Source organism: Bombus flavifrons, chromosome 5 (assembly GCF_040668555.2).
Source record: "Bombus flavifrons isolate JBK064 chromosome 5, iyBomFlav1_principal, whole genome shotgun sequence".
Lineage (NCBI taxonomy): Eukaryota > Metazoa > Arthropoda > Insecta > Hymenoptera > Apidae > Bombus > Bombus flavifrons.
The window spans coordinates 3,776,278-3,798,486 of NC_138446.1; the positions used below are offsets into that span (position 1 = coordinate 3,776,278).

Sequence of the window (22,209 nt, forward strand, 5' to 3'; positions counted from 1 at the left end):
TGGTCAAAATAAGTTTCTTAAGTTTAGTTTCTCGTTTCAGTTTTTCTTAAGACATTAGAAGTCTTTTTATTTGTTGAAAGAAGATTGAAATTGAAAGATAAATATTCGATGATTGTAGCAAGGTTGAAAAAAATACGAAATACTTTTATTTTCTGTTCTACGCTTTGATGTAAGAATTATTAAATTTCTTTTCTCTCAAAGATAATATCTTATGCATAACTTTACATAGTTGCATGGAACGAAATGGTATGCTAACTGCTGATTATTACTATGTATTGCTGTGGGGAATTTATAACTTCATTTACTAAGTGTTAGCAATATGAAGCATATTTTTCAGTTTTCGAATTAAACGTGTTTGGAGGTGTCACGATACGAAAATGTACGACGTGATTATTGAAATTTATATTGGTGCAGGATTTTTGGATGATAAATCGTGAACTCTCTCTCGAGGTTGCCGGTAATTGCTGTCGTTATTACGCGTACAAACTGTATTCGCTTTGTCATGAAACTGGCACGAGAACAGGTTACACACTCGCCGTTACAATATTTGTGACAACGATGAACGTTCAACGTGAGTGCGAGACGACAGAGAATCGAACCAAACGGTTCCTGAAACGGGTCAAGCCTAATTCACAGCGATTTAAACATGGGGAACATTGCTGAGTAGAGTAAACAATGATTTCTTGGCATTTGGCCAAATTGCTTTTATCCACGTATCTGCGTATACGTGAATAAGAAATGAGCGGATATTTGCCCAAAATAGAGGAAATTCGAAGCTTCTTCGCAATGTGTATTTCGATTTAACATTAACCTTTTGAACTACGTGCGTTCGGATCTTTGAAACTGATAGGTGTCGAATATTTAAACCTAGAAAATCGTAATTTGAAGAAATTCCCGAAGTGTGGGTGCGAACCATTGGTGGATAGCGGGCTACTTTTGGATGGGTCGCGTTAAATATTACAATTAGGGATTAATTTACATATTCGTCAGGACAGTATTACTCATACAGAATCATTGGATGAACAATTCAAAATCGATTTAATTAAAGACCATATGAGGATTACTATTGCTGTCTAGCTTCTCTCAACTTGCACATCTGATGCAAATCAATTTTGAATTGTTTATTAATCAATTCTCGGTAGTAATTACATTTTGCGTAATCTTCGGGTTGATCATAATTATTGTTTCTGAAAGTGGGCTTCGTCCCATAAAAGTTTGAGAGAAGCCCTGATTTAAATAATTAAATCTAGAACAAAAGAGGGTCTTTTAATATAATATGACTATCTAATATCGAGTGTATTTTGCGTTACAATAAATTCCAATTTAAATTAGGTCTTTTTATTTGCGTGAAATTTCTTACGCCCAAGTGACTTAATACAGTGTGCAGTTCCGCTCGATTATGGAATTAATTGTGCGGTTATATGATTTATTGCGACGGTATCGATGGGTAGCCATTCCTAGTGGCAGTATAATGCGCTTCATTACGAATGGTATCAAGGACAGATTGCACGCGTAACGTCGTTAAGTGGATTCTCGTTAATGGGCCATAAGTTGTTTTATACGGTAGAACAACCGCCAAATGCCGCCGCGGATTTATGCTCTGTTCTTATGAGTGCATGCATTAGCCTAAAAGAATAGTCGCGAGCATTACTTTATACACTACGATAACTCCGCGGAAGAAATTGTCGATTTAAATTTTTAGACGACAATTTTTACATATCTAACGCAATCATAAGTTACATAAGTTATGAAATTAATTTTTTCTATTTTATCGTGTTCAATGAAAATATTTTTTTTACTATTACTGAAATGAAAATGTATTATGAAATAATATTATTCCAAGTTAGAACACCGATTATTTTCACGGATTGTACGATAACAAAGTAGCATATTTCCTCTAAAGCATTTTATCCCGAATAAACGCGGAGGCAATACTCGTGCTTACACCGTGCCGGAAATTCGTTTATTAAAACAGTCGAGAAATTGGGGCAGATTTTCCTACGATATGGCGGCGACATTATTTATCGCAATACACGTATAAGGCGAGACCATGGCACGTGCTGTATGTATTCTTTCGGATCGTCAACCAAGAGGTCAACGGTTTAACTTCGTTCACACAATTGGCCGGATTAACGTCGTAATAAATCTCAATTAGGGTGGCTCCTACGCTCTCGTGTATAGGAGGGACGGATTTTCGCGGATTTTTATTTTCCCTTCTTCACATCGCGTTTCAAAGGAACCGACCAAGGATTTCCATGTGAATCGATACAGGTGCCACGATTCCAATTCATGGATGTATATGCACAGTAATCCTAAATTAGTTTTTGAATAATTTAACAAAAATTTAACCTGATACAAGCTAAATTTCGAAAGAAGATAATCGGAGTGGTGTAAAGATTTGGAGCAGCTTGCATGATGCTCCAGTTGCCTAAATTCGTCCTCTATCTCTTCTTATCGACGGCGTGGTATGTCAAAGGCTGGTGTTGTTTAAAGAAAATTTAATCAATGATTGACTGTCTTCGTTATACGAAGCTACGCCTGCGTCGGTCAGACATAAAATGAAAAGTCTGGAACGAAGATGGTAACATTCCTTCAGACTCACTTTTAGTTTTTCGACATCTAAATTATTTAATAGCATTCAAAAGACTAATTGCTATATTTGCTACTGCATGAAATTTATATACTTTATACATTCTCATAAATATCCGCGGTCTAACAATGAGCAGCCTATGAAAGAATATAGGATCACGTGCATCGGTGTTAGCTACATATGTAATCAAGATGGTATACGGATGCACGCTCTTTAATACTAATTATCGATGGTAGAGTAGTACGTACACGCTAGCCGAATGTGTAGCTCACTCAGGTATGCTTCTTCATTACTCACTGGTGGATAATAATAGATTACTTTCTGACTGAATCTAAAAGAATGCAGGAAAAAAATGCGCAAACTATTTAAAGACAGAGGAAAAAGTACTGAGTACTTTAATTCTTTCAAGACGAATTTTTCTTTTGACAATGAACGTATTAATGTAATGAACTATAATACACTGTATGGTATGGTTGATAACTACATACGCACTTAGTGAAGTGAATATGTTAGGCGAGTTAGCACAGCCATTTATTAAACGCTCAAACTGGTGTCATAGTACTCTAAACATTTACAAATTCTTTTATCTGTGTTGTTTAAAACATTCAGTGCTATCGTAGGTTAATCATACGTAGCGGTCTATTATACACCATATTTTCTTTTATTCCATACATATTTACTTAACAATATAAAGTATGAAATCATTAAGCTCTCAAAAAGTTAACAATTTATTTATATTATATATTATTGATTAACTTGTTTAGCAGTTTATTTTAGTATATAAAACGAAACAAGCCCGTATATAATTTATTATATCACTCAAGATGTAATTAATAATAATTAGAATACAGCCTGTGTATAACTTATTCAGATATATAGGAATAAAATCATAACATATAGGGCAGAATTTATTTCCGATAGAAATGAAACGACGTGTAAAAAAAGAAGGTTTCAAAACAAAAAAATTATTATTGCATGTATAATATATTCAAGAGATTATCAATCCGAGTAATGATCGTCTTTCTTAGTGCTTAATATATCTGAGTGCAAAAACAGCGTCCATTACCATGCCTAATAATTTCTGGAAGAGCAAAGAACTATTCTTGCGACCCTTCATCGTTTTCATTTTAACACCACCTCGACACGATGGAACAACGGGCAATGGCTCCGATTAAAAAGCAGAGAGAACGCATACATACGAGTGTATAGCTTCACAGTCAAATTTTCCACTGTAGAAACACCGTGTACGCGAAATTGGTACATATTTCGTATACGCGTCGCAAGGAAAACGAGTGTTCTCGTGTTTCCAGGTCGACGGTCGACATGATGCAGTCGAGTAAAGAGTATATGAGTGCATTCTGGTGTAAAGGTAAATTGGCGAACGATTCGTAGGGAAAAGAACACACGACAACCAAGCCGAGGTCTCGCGTTTAAAAACGCGACCGGTAGTGTGTTGAACAATCCTTAAATACGATGAAAGAGAAAAAGTACGAATTATCAGAATGTATTTCTACCTTTTCCAAGCTTTTAAAAGGCTTCGTAATGTCGTTATTTCGAGGAACGTATGCTGATTTTTTCGTCAACTGTATCTCATTTCCTAATAGAACGGTTCTTCGAGAATTTTTTCCAGATGAAATTGATTTTGCAGGCTTGAGGGATCAATTATGACGTAAAAGAATAAAAAGTTTTGAGATCTTTTTAATACAACAAAGTTCCATTTCTTTGAACCTATCGATGAAACGCAAAGATATGTAAATCAGCCATAATTTTCTTATATTCTCCTCAAGATTAGTAACAGAATAAAGCAATCGCCATATTAAAATTTCATTACAGCAATTTTAATATCATACTATTTATCAGAAATTCTACAACACAGAGATCAAGCATTAGCTAATACCCGTTTTGCCATAAAATTCGCATAATAACAACGACTTCCTTGTAATTTTCTTGAAATTAGGAAGTTTTTTTAACGGAAGGGAGCACGTTTGCTTCGAAAATGAAGCAAGGGTTGTAACAAAAAACTTCATCTGTGTTGCGACAGTAATTACCATTTTCACGCGGCCCTGCCGCGTGCTCCAACTTTGCGAAGATATCAAACGATCTACATACTTCGCTCTGAAAACGTTCGTTTCGCGATCCCACCGCCGCGTTGGTAATGACTTCCTGCTTTCGCAATGCAAACGATCCGCCCGCGATCAACGATACGAAAGCGAAGTTACACGACATCACCCCCAATGTGGAGAGTAACGGTTGGACGATCATTAAATTATTATTATTATGGACAGAGAAAGAGTGAAAGAGACAGAGAAGGGGTGATTACGCGTAATATGGCGGAGTATCGGATTCGGTGGATCGGCAGGAAGAGAAGATTTCTCGTGTTTCCAGTTCGTTGTGGTCGCAACGATACTGGATGGTCCAGAGCTATGGACCATCGGAGAAACATTTCTAATTTGCTGCCTGCTGCGGTCCTTGAATTTTTTAAGCCTCAGTTTCATTTTAGTTTCAAATTGTTTTGTGCAATGTATTTCGCGTTGAATAAATTGAGAAAATTTTCTGTTTAGTAACAAGAATGCTAAAATATTTAAATATCTAAAATAGTAGAAAATTCAAGCATACAAATTAAACAGTTAAATATTATTTGACGAATTCTATTAGCTTTCCAAGTATATAAATTTTGAAATGTCTTGTGTTATCTATAGGTAAAAGACCATACGTTCGGTAACCTGTGCCGTGTAAAAGGTAAGCGTTTGGTGGTATGAGTAGCATATAATGCCAAGAAAGGTATCTATCACTGGCGTCAGCTTAAACCGTAGTACAATAGAGGACAAGGGTCTTTACCTGGTCCTCGAGCACCAGCTCTTCCCTTCGTGTATTGGCCTCTGTTCCACTCTACCATTTTCTACAGCGTCCTATTCACCTTCACCAGGTATCTGCCCTTTTTTCCTGGCAAGATATCGGCCTGGCAAGGTATGGCTACGAACGAATTTTAAAATCATCTAGACTGACTGTCTTTGTCGTATGTACGTTAGTTTAATTATTAATTCTGTGACAAGAGAAGATTCTTTGTCAAACACTTTATGAAATATGCCCTCGTTCTTTCATTTTAAAATTTCATGAAATTCAATAATTTACAATTAAAAGATATCGCGAAGAATAAGATCTATCAATTTTCCAATTGACCACTCGTACGAATAGACAGAGAGAGGATACGTTTTATAATAGATAAATTGCCGTTATGTATCTACTTAGGTTATTTGTTAATCGACAATTGCTCCCTTTAGTCTCGTGTCTTTCGTTGTGCTAACTGCTATCCTATTGTCACGTAAACTTAAGGGTTGGTTGATAAAACAAGAAGGTTGAGTCAACAACTACTGTCTTTATTTTCTAACCAACTTTATTTACTAGCACAGCACAGGTTGACAATAATTGAGACTGATCGGGGAGATGTTCACTGTTCGTGGGTTTTGTCTATTTCTCCCTAGGTGTTCTCGTCTCATTACGGAGGAAAGCTCGGTATGGGTGTGCCCTTTTTAATTGACAACGCGGATTCGCTGTTCGCACCTTCCGTTAGGAAAAGTGAGGGTAACGATCCACGATGCCAATTGGTTATAGGCCATGTTAATAAATGAAGATAGAAGGAGAAAGCCTCCTACCAACATGGCTAGTAGGTAATATTGTTTATGGGAAAAATCAGCTTTTTCGTTAGTCAAGTATTGGGGTTTTCGTATTTTGCAAATTATACATTGCACTATTGTTTCTTATCGTAACGTTAATATGTAAGCAATATGGACAATTATAGCATTCGAGTCTCACGTGTTAATGAAATTTGGAAAGTTTGCTGTGATAAATGTTCAAATACTTTCGTGGATCAGTGATGAACGAAGAGAAGTCACGAGACGCGAGATATCAAAATGCGAGGTAAATAACATTAAGTCGCGAGATATTTCGTTGAAGATCGTAAAAGAGGTTAAAGATCGGAACCTAGATCGTTTCATAGCGCTTTACCATCCATACGAGAATCTCTAGGCTCGTTGTCCACGTGTAGTGCGTTGCTGTTACCCCACGGCGACGAAGAAACGTGTATGAATGCCTTTGCTCGTCGGCCGGATGTCCCCCTCTCCTTTCCTTTCCTTTTATTTCTTCACCGCATCATCTTCATTATCGTCATCTTTCTCCGTATAGCGGATAGCGGGCCAATTCGCCCTTCAGCATGTTACAACTTCCTCTTCGCTTCCATGAAACGACCAAGTTTTGCGTTTCCGATTGCTTTTGTACCTTCGTCGACGTAGTGGTCGATGAAAGTACAGCCCGCTATTGGATCTCGCAGGAATGTTTTAACTGCAGTTTTTGTTTTTGGTTTTATTCGTCTCATTCTTTGAATGGAACTAAGTAAATCGTTTGAAAATCAAACCTAAACGTAGCTTTGTATAAAATGGCTTTACTTTCAAATTAACGTTATTATACTATCGTCTCTGTTTTGTTTTGTCTTCCTTCTTGGAGAAAGAATTTCGATTCTTGTGAAATATTTAATTTGATTGCGAACAAATCGTAAAAATGATTACATACTATGCAAGCGAGGGAAGCAAGTTATGGAACTAATAATAAGCTTTTGTAACGATGCCGAGTTGCGAGTAAAGATCTCACCTCGTTCCCATTGGAATGTTTCGTACGAACGCGAAGATATGAGAAAAGTTGCTGAACAGAACGACAAACGTTTGTGTTTCAAAGAACGGAGCGATCTACATCCCCTAGAATCGTTTTTGGGTCGTGTGTTTGATCTCGAAATGAATCTGTATCCTTGCATACATATTTTCGCCCCGTTGCAGTTCATGAATGCACATGACACATTATATAACATTGAAAGAATCAATCTATAACGTATAAAAATACTATATATAAATAATCATGATTAAAGCATTATGATGACATAACATTTTTTAAATATCTTTTAAATTAATCAGTTTCCGACTATTAATCATTTTGTTAACCAAAATTTCTTTTTTTAACGGAATTCTAAATCGGTTCACTCATCACTGATTCATCGAGTGAAAACTTACGTACTACCTGCCTGTTCGTTTATCGTTGATCAAATGAAAATGTGTTGCATCTGCTTCAAAACGTTGGAAGCAGGAACGTTTGTGTTATTATTATCATGGTTTCGTTTATAATGTATACACGACTGTTTGTTCAGATGGCAACAATCGATTGAAGCGGCGGAAAGATAGTATATCACGGAGCGCTGAATTTTACTTTGCCGCTATAGCTACTAATTTCTAACTTTTCGTATCAGTTTATGCCTGTTTAACCTTTCATTTTGAGGTGAATTTTATTACAGGTTTCGAGTTGCCTATTTTAAATTCTTTATACGTTTATTCTGTCGGTTTATTCGGGAAAATAAAATCATTTTTTAAATTCGTTGAATGTATTAATACTTTTACGAATGTCTAAAATTCGTTGAATTCAGTTGAGTAATTTTACAAAATGTTAAAATGTCCTCACTTTCACTTATTAGACTTAAATTCAATACTTCTAACATGATCTACAAATTTATACAAGATCTAAGAAACGTATTTATAATAGCTGAAATGATATTCACAAATGGGCAATGTCAATCACTTAACTAAACGATCTGGCAAGCATCTACCAACCTTCGTTCATAGAATGCGTACACGATTTTCGTGTTTTCCCATCGCTCGGCTTTCATTAGAACGTGTCTCTGATGTTGTGGAAGTGTAACAAGAAATGACCGTTTCTTTCGTGGCGTTCGAGTCATCGTTTGCCATAATTCCCATTATTATTCTCGCTAGGGTCGTCTAAGCACGTAAAGAACCGAGCCAAGGCGGTTCTGTCGTCTCATAGTAGCCGGTGCAGAGGCCACTGACCGCCCCCGGCAAGGCTTTCTCATCTTCCACTTCTTCTTTTCGGTTTTGTTCTCCGTGGAACACCAAGAGAGAAAGAGAGGGTCATGCACGTGTGCTGCGTGCCTTCGAACGCATCGACGCAGGTAAGTGGCCCCGGTGCAGGTCGATTGAGACGAGCTCTCCTCTTTATGGAAGAATAGGTAACTGCCTGGAATGACGGATTCTACGGACAGTGGATTCTATTCACCGGGAACAGTAAAGTCAGAATCAAGTTTTTCGTTTTTAGTACACTCCTTACAGCGTCCAACGTCGGTTTATTCTTTGGTTAGTTCATAGAGTAGCGCATGGTCGAGGTGTAAACCTGGGCAAAATGGCTTTTACGCTTTCAATTTTGCGGAATGAATCGATCCAAATAATGTCTCGAAACTTTGCCGTATCTCTGTGCTCTGAATCACGTTCGGTATTTTATTCGATTTCATTTATATTCGATGATTTCGAAAATTGTTTACAGATTGGTTATACTTCTGTACTTTTGTATAAACTACTTACTCTGGGTAAAAGAGATTCAAGCTACTTGCATTAATCTGAACAAAATAAAACGGCCAAGTTTTAGATAATTAAAAGGACGCAACGTATGCGTCAGTAGCGAGGAATGAACTAGAGAACAAAGAAATAAATCTAACATTTCATATTCTAACGTTTCCATTTTCCTTTAGATCGCTTTGGGTGGCCGTAAAAACTTGGTAACGACCAGGGAGATAAAAATTACACTTCAGGCCAGTCGCGTCATAGCAGGTCTATCTTCTCGCGAAAGGAATCACTTTACATAACGTTAAAACCGGCGTGGAACATGGCCGAGGTTTAGCTGATCTTGCATTTGCCACGTTGTTCTATCTCTTTGACTTGGAAATGAACAGGGAAGCGGAGGATGAAAATGTTTCGACGAAAATCCAAGGATTACGCGTGCATCGCTTAATTCCTCGGCTATAATTCCTCCACGTGAACCGGTCAGTGAATCGTGACCGATTCGCTTTTCGAAACTTTCGTTTCGCTCCTGGACGAAAGCCCCTTGCAACTCTTATGAAATTTTTACACTGATGGAAGAAATAAATTCGGTGTCATAATGTAACCCATAGATCACGGATCTGTATGTAAATTTACAGCTTTGTGAGCACAATAAAGTAGAAGTCAAATAGAAATTAAATTTTGTTTAATTACGTAGCACAAAGTTTAAGACAATATCTTCAATGCAATTTTCTGACCATTTTCTGAAGTTTTACTTGGAGCTAGAAAGGATAGTCAACCTCGAATTTTATTTATTCGATCGTTCTATAAAAAATTCTTTACGTTTACTTACGTAAACCTATAGCAAAATCTATTTAACATCTTGAAATAGTATAAAGTAGTAGATTTTCGAGCAATGACTAAACCAGACTCGAACGATTCCTTGGGTGTGCTCCACGGACAGTGACTCGATTCAAAGGAATCCTTTCAAGACCCTCGATAGTCTGAGTCGACCATTGCCCGTTGAGCCTTTGCAATACGAAGAAATCAAGCTTTCAACAGATACGAAGAATCTAATGACGTATCCACGCAGATTTTTCAATTAACTGTAAGAACGGAAATATCCTGGTCGATTCGACCAGCATGAAACATTCGTGAAATTACAAATATTATTTTGCTAAATGCAATGGTAATATAAATTTATTAATAATGAATTCCAAAATAAATTTTAAGAACTATTTATATGTACATGCCTTATACGTATATGTTATGCCATTATTATATTTCTCTATTTGTCAATTTATGGTTGTTTCATACTGAAACCAATAATATGCTACAATATCAATTCGAGGCTTTTCCTCAACAGCTTTTTCCGTAGCCTTTAATCCCCTTAATACGAAAATTAAAAAATAAGACACAAAAATAAAAAAAAGCGAGGGTTTCGCAGAAACATTTTCTTTCCTTTTCCATCAAATTACCTCTTGGTGCCTCGCCAATTGTATTCTTCCATCCAGTTCCATTCGCTGCATACCGATGTAAGGATGCAATAATCGTATCGAAAACCTCTCTCTTTCTCCTTCAATGGAAATTTATCGTCCACGTGTTGTTCGTTATGAAACCAGTCTACCAAATGGAAAAAAGTGAACGTTTTCAAAGCGTGCTTGTGCCCTCCTCGACTAGGAAGAAGGTTCCGTTAAGACTAGGAGACCCCTCTCTCTTTCTCTCTGTCGGGGACGTGAAAATACTGAAACGCGTGACCTGTCGTTTTTCTCTAATATCTGATACTCACACGCATTGTATTTCGTCGTCAGCGAACAGCTTTATTGTTTTAAGATCTTTCGAAGCGAACGACCTACGTGTCACGCCTCGTTTCCAGCTTTTTCTGCCTTTTCCTCCGACTGTTCTTCTTCCTTTCGTTGTGGGTCGCTGCTAAACAGCCGCTATTCGCGAGATTCGCGAAGTTATATCGAAAGATTTCTGTCCCTCTCACTGGGTGTTCAAAGAGCGAAATAGAGATGCAAAACGAAGAAAAGGGGAGAATAGAGGAAAACGACTGTGCGGAAGAGCGAGGGCGATCTCTTTCAGTCTGGCTCTATAAGCTTCTTTCAACCGGGCGAAGCCCAGGCTATCAAGACGGTCTTAAACAGCTCTGAAATTCATGACTCGAGAGTGGCGAGCACCGAACTCTGCTTGCTGATCTTCCATGTTTTCGCATACGGTCAATGAAATGATTTATTTCAAAAACTGCGCAACAGCAACTGGATATTTACTTGTTTGATTTTGTTTGTTGATCCGTTTGTTGCTTCATTCGGATTTTCGTTACTATTGTAGATTATGTGTTTACGCATTTATGAAAAATTTAAGCGTGCAAAAATGTTTCACATCTTTTTGTCGAAATGAAACTTTACTTAATATAATGGAATTACGCAAGTAATTTTCTTCAAATTAGTTCGAAAAGAAAGAAATGATGTCGCAACTTTTAGTTAATATCCTGAAGTATACGATACGAACAAACTCGTGGAGTCACCGTAGTCGAAGTAATCTGATTCTGTACGTGGCTGTTTTTTAAAGGACCAAGTACCACTCGCGCGAAGTACTTTGGTCTTTTTATTTCTAACGAATTACGGTGCATGCTTTTCTGAAGACGGAAGTATACTTAACTAACGCTCATACGTACGCGCATTTGTGAGAATTAGCGTAGATCTGCTGTTACGCGTAAGAAGATCAGTTGTATTTGCAGATTTTTCACACAGCCGTTTCGTTTTAGTATTTTGCGTTACTTCTGTCTAGATTTTTATATTTAGATTATTTTTGTGTGAAAAATTAAGAAATTTAAAACTATCAATTAATACGTAGACATGTTTATATATAATGTATGCTTGAACATAGAGATACTAAAAATATGCTACCAATCTTTTATTAGAATATATTTCTGTAACCCTCATCTATTAGATTATAATCCCTAAGCAATTAAGCGCGTTAGTAAAAAATAATTGAAATTTCAATATCGAATTCAATATGGTAAATAATGCTCACTGGAAAAATTATTCAAATGTTCCTGGTCTTCAAGATTCATCAGAAAAAAATTTAGTTGAAACCAACAACCTCATATCTATGATTTTTTGTCTTCAAAGTATTATATCTCTTTAAAAAAAATAGAGATATCACATAGCATTCCTCGTATTTTATAAATAACGTCCGTTGTAGAAAAATTATTATCAAAGATGGGAATGAACTAATACAGATATCATTCGGTTTCCTGGTATTTCATAGATAACATTCATCACAGAAAAATTATCAAAGGTGGAAATTAACATCGAAACATCACCCAAATTCTTTTGTCATAATATAGCGGTATTAAAATCAGAAATTATTATTAAATAAAAAGTTATCAAAGTTAAAATTTAATAGAAGCAGTCATATATTTTATCCAAGTTAGTCTGTTAGTCCATTGTTTCCACGACTTGCAATATTCCAACAGAATCCTCATATTTCCATTAAATGATGCTTCTTTATACATACTTACAAGACTTAAAGCCTTTTTGTGCCTTCGTGTTCCGCTGTTGTTACCAGAAGCAGTATAATGCGTGAAAAGTGAAAATAGCCGGTGAATGGAGTAGTAAGTACTACGTTGCCAGTGCGTACCTATACGCTCAAGGTCTCTATCACTAACGGAAATGCTCGGTTACTTGAGCACGACTACGAAAGGACATTAAAAGTGTTACAGTTTCACTGGCTTATTACATATGTAACGTCAGACAGTGAACCTCACTTTCAAAGACGATGATTAAACAGCTTCTTCCCAGCTCCATTACATACGTAATAAATGTACAAAGTTAGATTAAAAATAAATCATGAACTTAGAATTTTAAAAATCATTCGTTTTATTTCATATGTGTTGCTACACAGATGTTAATAAGATGTCTTCATTAATCCCTTCAGTGAGAAATTTATTAAGATTTACTGTGAATTTAGAAAAATGTATTTATTGGATTATTTAGATGTATAACAATAACTTCAATTTCAGCGTATAATAATCTCTGCATAGATAGCGCTCTCCGTTCAAAATATCTTGTTTGTACGTAACATCAATAGGAACGAAGTGAAATAAAATGAAACGAAACGGGCACTGTTTTCGTAAACTTGGCTACGCGAGTACAATTGATTGTGCAATCGTAGTCCGCAGTTTGTGCACTGTTATTACCGCACAGCGCATACCGTAGTACAGCTACACTTTTACCATGATACCGCGTTTCCGGTACCCCCTTCAACTTTGCAATATACCTGCCGTGAACTGAGTGATAAAGTGTGTACCAACGTGGCAAGCTTTTCGCTTTTCTTTTTTAAGAAACTTTTGCGTTGCGCGATTTCTTGCTCGTTGCTTACCTTTCTTATTCCTCGCGATGCGAGCTGAATACAAAGAAGGTAAAATAGCAAATTTGACCAACAACTCTCAATTGAGGTATTTTTTGATCGAGCATCTTTGACATTAGCGTCTTCAAGCATTTTTGGATTAGATGTTTAATTCACTGAATACAGACTATTGTTGAACATTGTTATATTTACATCGAATGATTGTGAGAAATTTCATGTTCTTTTCGTCTTTTCTCGTTTTCCCCTCGTCATTTTCCAACGGTTATCGGAGAAAGTTTCTCTCTTCGACCATCAATGTGGCAAATAATGCAGCTGCAACTCGCAGATAATATCGTAACAATTGTGTAACACTTTGTTACACGGATACGAGATTCCGTTAAGAAATTCAACTATAAATTACTTTTGCGAACGCCTTCGACAAATTACCCGTGGAGTCATTCAGTTTAAGTGTAACTGCGACGATTTACGAGCCGTGCAGCTTCTACAAGCTAAGGCTTAAGAAACCTTCCAGTGCTCGAGTTTTTTACTTCATTCTGTAACTGACGATAATGCTTTGTTTACCAGGTATTTTATCAGAATTAGCAAAAATATTTGATACAATAAATTTGCAGTGGAACATCTTTGTAAGAAGCCAATTCTTCTTAGAATGTTGAAAATATGTAAAATTGATAATAAAAAGACGAAACTTATTTAACATTCTAATGACTTTGGAAAATCTTACAAAAGTCACTAAATTTTTAAGTGAGAAATTCTATTAAATTCTAATTTCTTAAACGTATTCTAGTTGACGTCAAAACAAATATACATGCATTTAAAATCAAAGTTTAAATAAATCCATCGACAGCCAATTAAATTCAACAACAGGATTAAAAAATTCCAGAAAAATCGTTGGCAGTTAAATAGTTAAGGGAGGTCTTCCTGGAACCCTTAATGAACACCTTTCGGTTTCTTAGTCACATATCGGCTCGGATGGGTATTTCCTGTACCGTCGGACGAAGGGATTACAGTCTCGTGAAAGGGTTCCGCGAACGAACGAACTCTCGTGGTATGATTGTCTCTGGCGTTCTTGACCGAGCAATTTGTAGAATACGCGCTCGTGTGTATAACGCGGTCCCATCGGCGAGCCCGAGAAACGAACGACGCGGCTAGAGAAACCTGATGAGGGGAAAAGAGAAGGTCGAGACGAAGCAGCGAGCCAAGTTCGCGAAGGTAAAACGTGGAAAGAGAGGTCGAAGAAGTCGGGAAAGAAGAAGAATAAAAGGGGACCCAGCGAGGACGGTTGTGGATCGAGGAGAAGGGATAGGAAAGACTGGTTGAGAAACTGCTATCACAACGACTGCGACGCTCTGGACTCTCTGTACACGAAGACATAACCTAACCTAACCCAGCGTCTTGTCACTCCGGAATCTTCCTTATGTGTCCTTACTACCTTCGTGTAAATAATTCTTTTTCAGCAAAGTATCCTAAGGGGATGATCGGACGTATCTACGTTTTGTTTTAGAAATGTTTGAAAATGTAGGGAATGTATATAACGGTATTGCAGCGTTCAAGTTTCTTTAACGATCATATAGTATCTATTTTCTTGCGAGTATAACAATACATTCGTTGACTTAAGAAAGTACAGAATTTATAACGTATGATTTATATTATAGAGAATATATTACAATTTCTGCATTCCGTCCTGAACAATTTTGTTCCGAACATTCTGAGGACTAATACTGTATTTCTTTTCTGCCAAAATCAAAGTGATCTTTCAGAGTCTCTCGTTGAAAGTATCAGCTACGTTAATCGTTTTTGCCTAAACGCGTATGTAAGTACGTGAGCTCATCGGCTATGTCGATAACTTACAATTAGATTGAACGCGTATATGGGTTCATCGTCCGCGGATAGTTAAAACATAGTCAGTTGTTTAATTTGATAGCCAGCAGAACGTCATAGCTGGTGAATGTACGAAGGTTCTTTGTGGAAAGTACGGCTCAGTTTAGCCGAACTTAATTTAACGAGTCGACCACGCGGAAACTCGTCCAGTGTCCTGGTGCTTGTAAGGACACTCAAGACGAGCCACGAAGCATGCAGCGAGCCGTGTGCCAAATTGGACTCGGTTGCCCTCTTCCTACCGTACGAACCTGCCAGTTCTTCTTCCATTAACCGTACGAAATGAAATTAATCTAATGAATAAGGGAACCTGCCTTTCTGATCGTGTTTCGCGGTGCATAAACGACAAAGAGAACGTGGAAAATTGAGAAAGAAACGTAATTTTCTAACAGTACTGGGGATGGACAGTATTGCACAATTCATATTAGGTCATTTGTCCATTCTGTGTATATATGTATTGGGCAGAACGATGAGGCTGTATTATTGTACATAACTCAGTCGAATAGAGGTAAAAATAATAAACTCGAAAATAGTAAAAAATCGAAAGACTTTCTACTTTTCAATTTCATTCGGCACATTTGCCTTTCACATCCGCTTTGTCACCGTGACGTTGTAAAACAGGATCTGCTCAAGGCTACGAAATGGGATGGCTCGATTCAAAGGGTAATCTTCCGCCACTTATGTCTTCGTGCGTCCTTCGAATGTCAGTAGGAATTCACGCAGCATAACACGAACGTGAATAATAATTGGCTGAAGTAAATGCAGTATTGTATGTTGGGATAAGGGTACTGGTAGTTTAAACGTCACCCGTAGCGCGAAGCAAATGTAATATAATAATGTGGTGAACTGTAACGTGGGTGAAACAATTTTTATTATTATATATAGCAGTATTTTGTAATTAGCTCTATCTGCGTGCAAACGCTGAAATCCTTAAAGCGAATGATTGAAATTTTATCCCATCGAGTTTCACTTTAAAAACTATGTTCATGTATTTCCACTTCAGGAACGAGCAGTTTTTTCTAATCGATCTGAGATAAATTTTATAAAGACATGACGTAGATGCCGATTGTTGTTACACTTGATCGCCTTCTAGTTTTTATTTCACTTTTACTCGAGCCAGTTGCAACTTACGCAAGTTGGTAAAACGGTCAGTTAAGACTGCGAGAGCGATGAACTAATTCCAATTCAACAAAGTGCAATAACCGTTATATAGATACACGAGCTAATCGTATCGATCGACCTTATGTAACGCGGAACTTTGATTTCAGTGTCTAAGCTCGGTACAATCGGTCCTATCAAGCGTTTAAACCTTGTTTATCGCTGAAAAGAAATTCCATCGATTGTCGTTAGAGCTCCGAAAGTGTTCGACTATTTCAATTGTATAATATTGAAAGATTCGTCAAAAGATTACTCGAGAATTCATTCCATTTTCATTTATTATTAAGCATACTTGTATCGAGGGTCGAAAACGTAATAAAAACGAACTGAATTTATAATCGAATTCAATTTGAAGAAATTCCAACTTTACTTTCAACTTATGAATTTCAGAACTGGATATAAGTTGAAGATTATATCACTACATTATAAACAGCTATTTCCTATTTCATTGCAAAACTTGTATCTTGTTGCAACACGATTATTCCCACATAAATAATGAGAAGAAACTCTTCTTCCTTTATTGCGTCTAACAATCATTATGGGAACAAAAGAAAACAATCAATTTTATAATCAAACTTGACATTCTTCTTCTATTGTATGGTTATTATAGAGATATAATAGATTTCTGTTATATATTATAAATTTATGTGATAGATTAGATTCTTAAATACTGAAGAGAGTAGACCTTTCTTTAATAAAATCATTTTCAATTCTATTATTCTCATTCACTACCGAGACGAGCAACCCAATTATCGGTTTTATCTGCAGGCACAGGAAAGATAATCGGCTGAACCTCGAATCTTCTTTAGAGGAGAAAAAAACAGGCCTGAAACGTGATTAAACGATCGTTCGATCGAAAGAAAAAAAGAGGAGAAAGACTGCCGTGACTTGGTAGTGCAAAAATGATAGCGTGCGCCGCGTTTCCTCCCTTCTCCTGAAGGATTTCCCTTCAAAGGGCTTCTTTCTCTCTAGGTCGAGCACGCGATGCTTACAAATTTACGTTCCATTTACATATCGCGAACCGCCAGCTGCCTCGTTCCAGCCGATTGTTCAATGAACTTTAAACACTCTGTTTCACGCTGCATCTCTCCGCCCGTTCTTCACGCGTTCGCATGTGTATAATGAAATTTGCACTATTAACCCCGTTGGGATTACAATTCCAATCTACTGTTTTTATGAGAAGATAGTTTTCTACTCTGCTTTACTTGTTATCTTTGCTTCCTTCAACATATGAATTTACGAATTTCATAATTTTAGAAATATTCTTTGTAAATTTCGCTTTCGTAGCCACAAAAATTCAATCAATGAAATGGGATTATTGTTCCTGAAAGAACATTCGATTACTGCTGAAAAGATTCGATATTGAGGAACAATTCTGATAATATTCTGTAAAGAGGACAAGTAGCTCTACCAATAATTTTATTGAAGAATACTCTAAGAATATCCTAATTAAGGATAAGGTCACATTATATTTCGAATCCATACAAATACACATTAATATGTAATGGTAACAGAGTCATATCTTTCTTCTTCTACTTATTCCCATTATTGACCTCATTCTGCAAAGTACTTACCTACATTTACTTTGTTCTAAACAGAGACGTAGTATCATTTGTTATAATTTTCCAATAAATGTGACGAGCTGTGTTATTTAAAAAACGAGTTAATAAAAGCCATTTTACAAAACCTTTTTCTGAAATTCTTTCTAGGTAAAGGAAACTTGGATTGTAGAAAATGTAGACGAAAAAAGGGCGAAGATTCAGTCGTGGGAATGCACAAGTTGTGAGAATGTGCACTGAATTGTCGGTGATTTTCTTCTGTGCTAATTCAAGGTTTTGCTCTGCTGAACGAGTTACTCTTCGACTCTTGAACAATGACCGTGTGTACATTGTGCCCTATGCATATTGTGCAGTCCACGCGAAAACCTGTCATTTCTGCACTTTATGTCTTGACATTAAAATTGTACTGCGTGAAATGATTAGGAAATTGATATACATATACATATCTGATATACATATTTTTTCTATGCATTAAGGAATTATTGAAATGAATGAATCAAAGTCATAAATGAGCAATAAAAAATAATAATAATAATAGTAATAAATTTTATAGTATAAAGGAAACCTAATAAAATAAATAGAAACGTTTTTGCTATATAGAGTAAAATTTTATTTATATACATCTTTCGGCAGACCAGCAATTTATATAACTACAGTTCACATAATAGGAGATAGATCACTGATTCTCTACGCAATAACAAATTTTTCGTGGATCTAATAAGAGTTCACGTCCGGATAAGTGAATTCAAACAGCATGAGTTAATTTAATCGGTTAGTAAGTAAAATTTCCATCAAACAATCGAAGCTTCATCATTCGTTTCAATTGTCTGTAATTTATGGAAACCTCAGAATAAGATTATAAATACAGAATCAAAATAAATCACTCAAAATTACATTCAGAACATTTAGAATAACCTACTTATTATAACATCTCATAGTTATCATTTCCAGTCACTCATTCTCAATCAAGAATCTTTCAAAAATAGAGAAATTCTGTTTCCTGAGAATGATATGACGTAACTGGTAGCGTAGCCCGCTGATTTTTCTTTGACGTTTACATCAGAAGGCCGCGTCTATCGGCGAGAAACTGGTTTGACGCTACGACAAGCAGCGCCGGCTCGGATTGGCATTGGACCTCCGGTGTAATGTACTTGAACGCGATTGCATTGGAGAGTACAGAGTCGGACTGTACACTGTCTCGCGGTAGCCGTTTAGACACGTTACCAGGAGGGAAGAAGAGATATTTGGCTATCTGCCAGTGCAGCCGACCGAAATGAACGAGGTTCACGGTCGAGACTGGAATTCAGAAGCCACCGCCTGCGCTCCAAAGCCGAATGAAATCGTAACCGCGGAAACTGCCACGCATCCTCCTTTAGGATAGGTGCACGTTGGATGACGCTATGCTGTTCAGTGGGTGTCGCGACCGGAACGTAAATAAAATAGCATGTTAGTGACATTAACCCCGATGCAGACGAGCTATGCGACGCGCCGCTCCGATATTTCACCCGGTGACGTTTTGCGATTTAGCGAATTTAGATTTTTAATGACGCAACCCATGCGAGACGTACAATCATTCCATATAATAATGAAATTGTATGCTCGTATGTGCTCGATATTTCGTTTATTTGATAGCGATAAATTTGCGTTAGATTTGTTGAACAGGGAATGGGTGAACTAGTCTTTAATTATTTGTTTAAAAATTAAAAATATATAATGTTAAAATATTAATTCAGTAAATTCGATAATACTGATATTAATTAATTAAATCATATTGATCTGTCGTGGGTTGAACCTTTTTTCAACTATCAATTGTACATGACCAGTGAAAGATTGCGACTTAATCCCCCTTTATTTATTTAATTTAATTTCTCTTTATTTATTCACTTAATTTGTCGCCTACGTGTAATCTTGGAGTTCCCTTCGTGGCTGTTGAACTCGACCAATTTCTTGGAATACATTCACTGAAAATCGATCCACTATACTACCTTTCTTATCGATGTACTATGCCGACTGATATCCAGTAGATTCTCTGCTTTTGACGTGATACGTGAGTGTATTTAATTCGAAAGTTCCGGGTCGATTTTAATAGCTGTTTTAGCTAGAAACCGTGAGTTCAGAAAGTTTTGGGGTTGCTTTTATAGGAGTTATGCAGTCTATTGCTATCAAATGCAGACCAAAAGAATTTAATGAATGAGAATGAATTTAAAAAAATAGAATTCTCTCACAAAACAATCAACCATCAAAACTTTCTTTAAATCATAATTAAGAATCCTTAAAGCTACCATTCACTCTTTTACGATACGCAAATCCAAGAACCAAGCTTTCTATCCTTAATAAACCCAAACCTCGTCATAATGAGCTATATATACCAACAATTAACACATGCAAGTCATTATATAAGTATAGGTATAAGATAAAGGTCACAGTATGTCCACGAGGGATCGAGCTCCACGTTATTCTCGTAATAGTGAACCAACGAGGATTTCGAGTCGGCACAAGCTTCTCCAGGTTAAACAGAAGAAATTCAGCAATTTCTGTGTGCTGGTATTGGCAGTCTAGCATAGTGGCTGGCTGAGTCAGCGGCGTTAGACAAAGGGCGAAGGGAGAGAACTTTCTCTTTTTTTTCAGGGGTTCGCCTTGAAATAACCACCCGTCGTCGGCTTTAGTCGACGATGAAGTGCACTTGTAAGCGAAGTGCGGCCAGGAAGCCAAGCGCATATGGTCCTAGGAGAAACACACGCTCGAATTCGACGACGATGCCACGTGTTCGAGGGTCGATGCACCGTTGGTTTCGTTCTTTCGTACGTTCCTGTTCCGATGTCCCCACGATTCCCTCTGGGGATCTCCTTTCGTCGACGGTAGACGAGAAAAAGCTAGCATTGGGTTAGGTTAAGCACGTCCTGCGTTCTCTATTGAGCGTAAACAATACGGTGAGAGCAGCGGTGATTTAAATAACCCTGGCATAACGAACCTTGAACATGCTTGTTTCGGTGGGAAGCGTTGAGTGTTGCGAAAGGTGCACTGGTTTCATGGTGTGGTAACACGCATTTTGAAAGCGTTTAATAATAATCTTCATGGGGCACATGGTTGAACATGTTATGTTGAATATATCAGATCTTTTCAAAGGTTTTTTGCATATTTCTGCGTAAATGAGTGTTAAAAATGACCTCACTGAATATTAAGCGTTATTATTGTAATATAACGGATAATTGAAAGTTTAAATACCTTTATATTTTTATTCAAAACACATATGTTTGTACAAAATCCAAACGTATTAGAACAATTGTTTGATCTGTAGACTTCAGTTCATTGAAATGATACTACGTTACTGTTATGATGTATATGATCAGATCTATAAATCACTTTAACTTGAATGACTCCAGTTCTTTGCTTCAGTTGTTTCTCGAAAGAATAAAGTACCACTTCCATCGAGTACATTGCTCTTTTTACTTCTAATGAATCATAAACAGGGTAGAGATTATTATTGTTGAAACCAAAGCGTACTTACCTCATGTTCACACCTGTGTGCACTTATGAGGACCAGTATGGCATTATTATTGGGTGAAGACAGATGGAAGAAAACATATGAAGTTCTTAAAATACATTCTTGTGTTTCACGCTTTATTCGCTTGTCATTGTTATCAAAATTACACAATACTTTTTCATAAAATATTCGAAATTGAAATAATCTCAAACGCAAAAGTGCAGTAAATTGCTATCTCTTATTTTAACAAATAATCTCTATTTTAAATTCTTTTTCGATCTATTGTAATATTTCCGGAAAAGGATGCCAAATTGTTCTAAATCTATTCGATTTACTCACAGCTTTACAAGTATATGAATAAAAATAGTTCAAATTGTGGATGAAAATAATTTAAGTTATCGTTTCATAAAAAAACGTGGCGCACGAACTCTCCGTTTCGAATCGTCGTTTTCCTTAACTTATTTATCCTAATTCTGTCGATTTCTCTGTTCTTATCAAAATGAGACAAAATTGCGAATTCTAAATTGAATTTAATTTTGATGGCTAACGATTGAATGGGTGTTTTTACGATAAGCCAGTAGGAAGGTTTTCGATCGCGCGCGGATGGTACGATATCGATTCGATGCCAGGGGAAGAAAAAACGAATGCACGATAGTTGGACGATTACTTTCGACCGAAATGCACAGACAAGTCGCCCTGCTTTGCCAATTTTTCGACGCAATTTTTCGCCAATGCCGCATTCTGCCGCCCGTCTGCCTATCCTCGTTCCGATTTATCGAATCGTTCCAAAGAGCGTGCGTTTAC

The 22,209-nt window shown here is 36.8% G+C and overlaps 1 protein-coding gene across 6 annotated transcripts in view; it reads left to right on the top strand.

The window, feature by feature from the left end:
• The window catches only part of sdk (sidekick cell adhesion molecule), a 42,720-nt gene that overhangs the window by 1,267 nt on the left and 19,244 nt on the right, over positions 1 to 22,209 (top strand). The gene's annotated exons all lie outside the window — the stretch shown is intronic.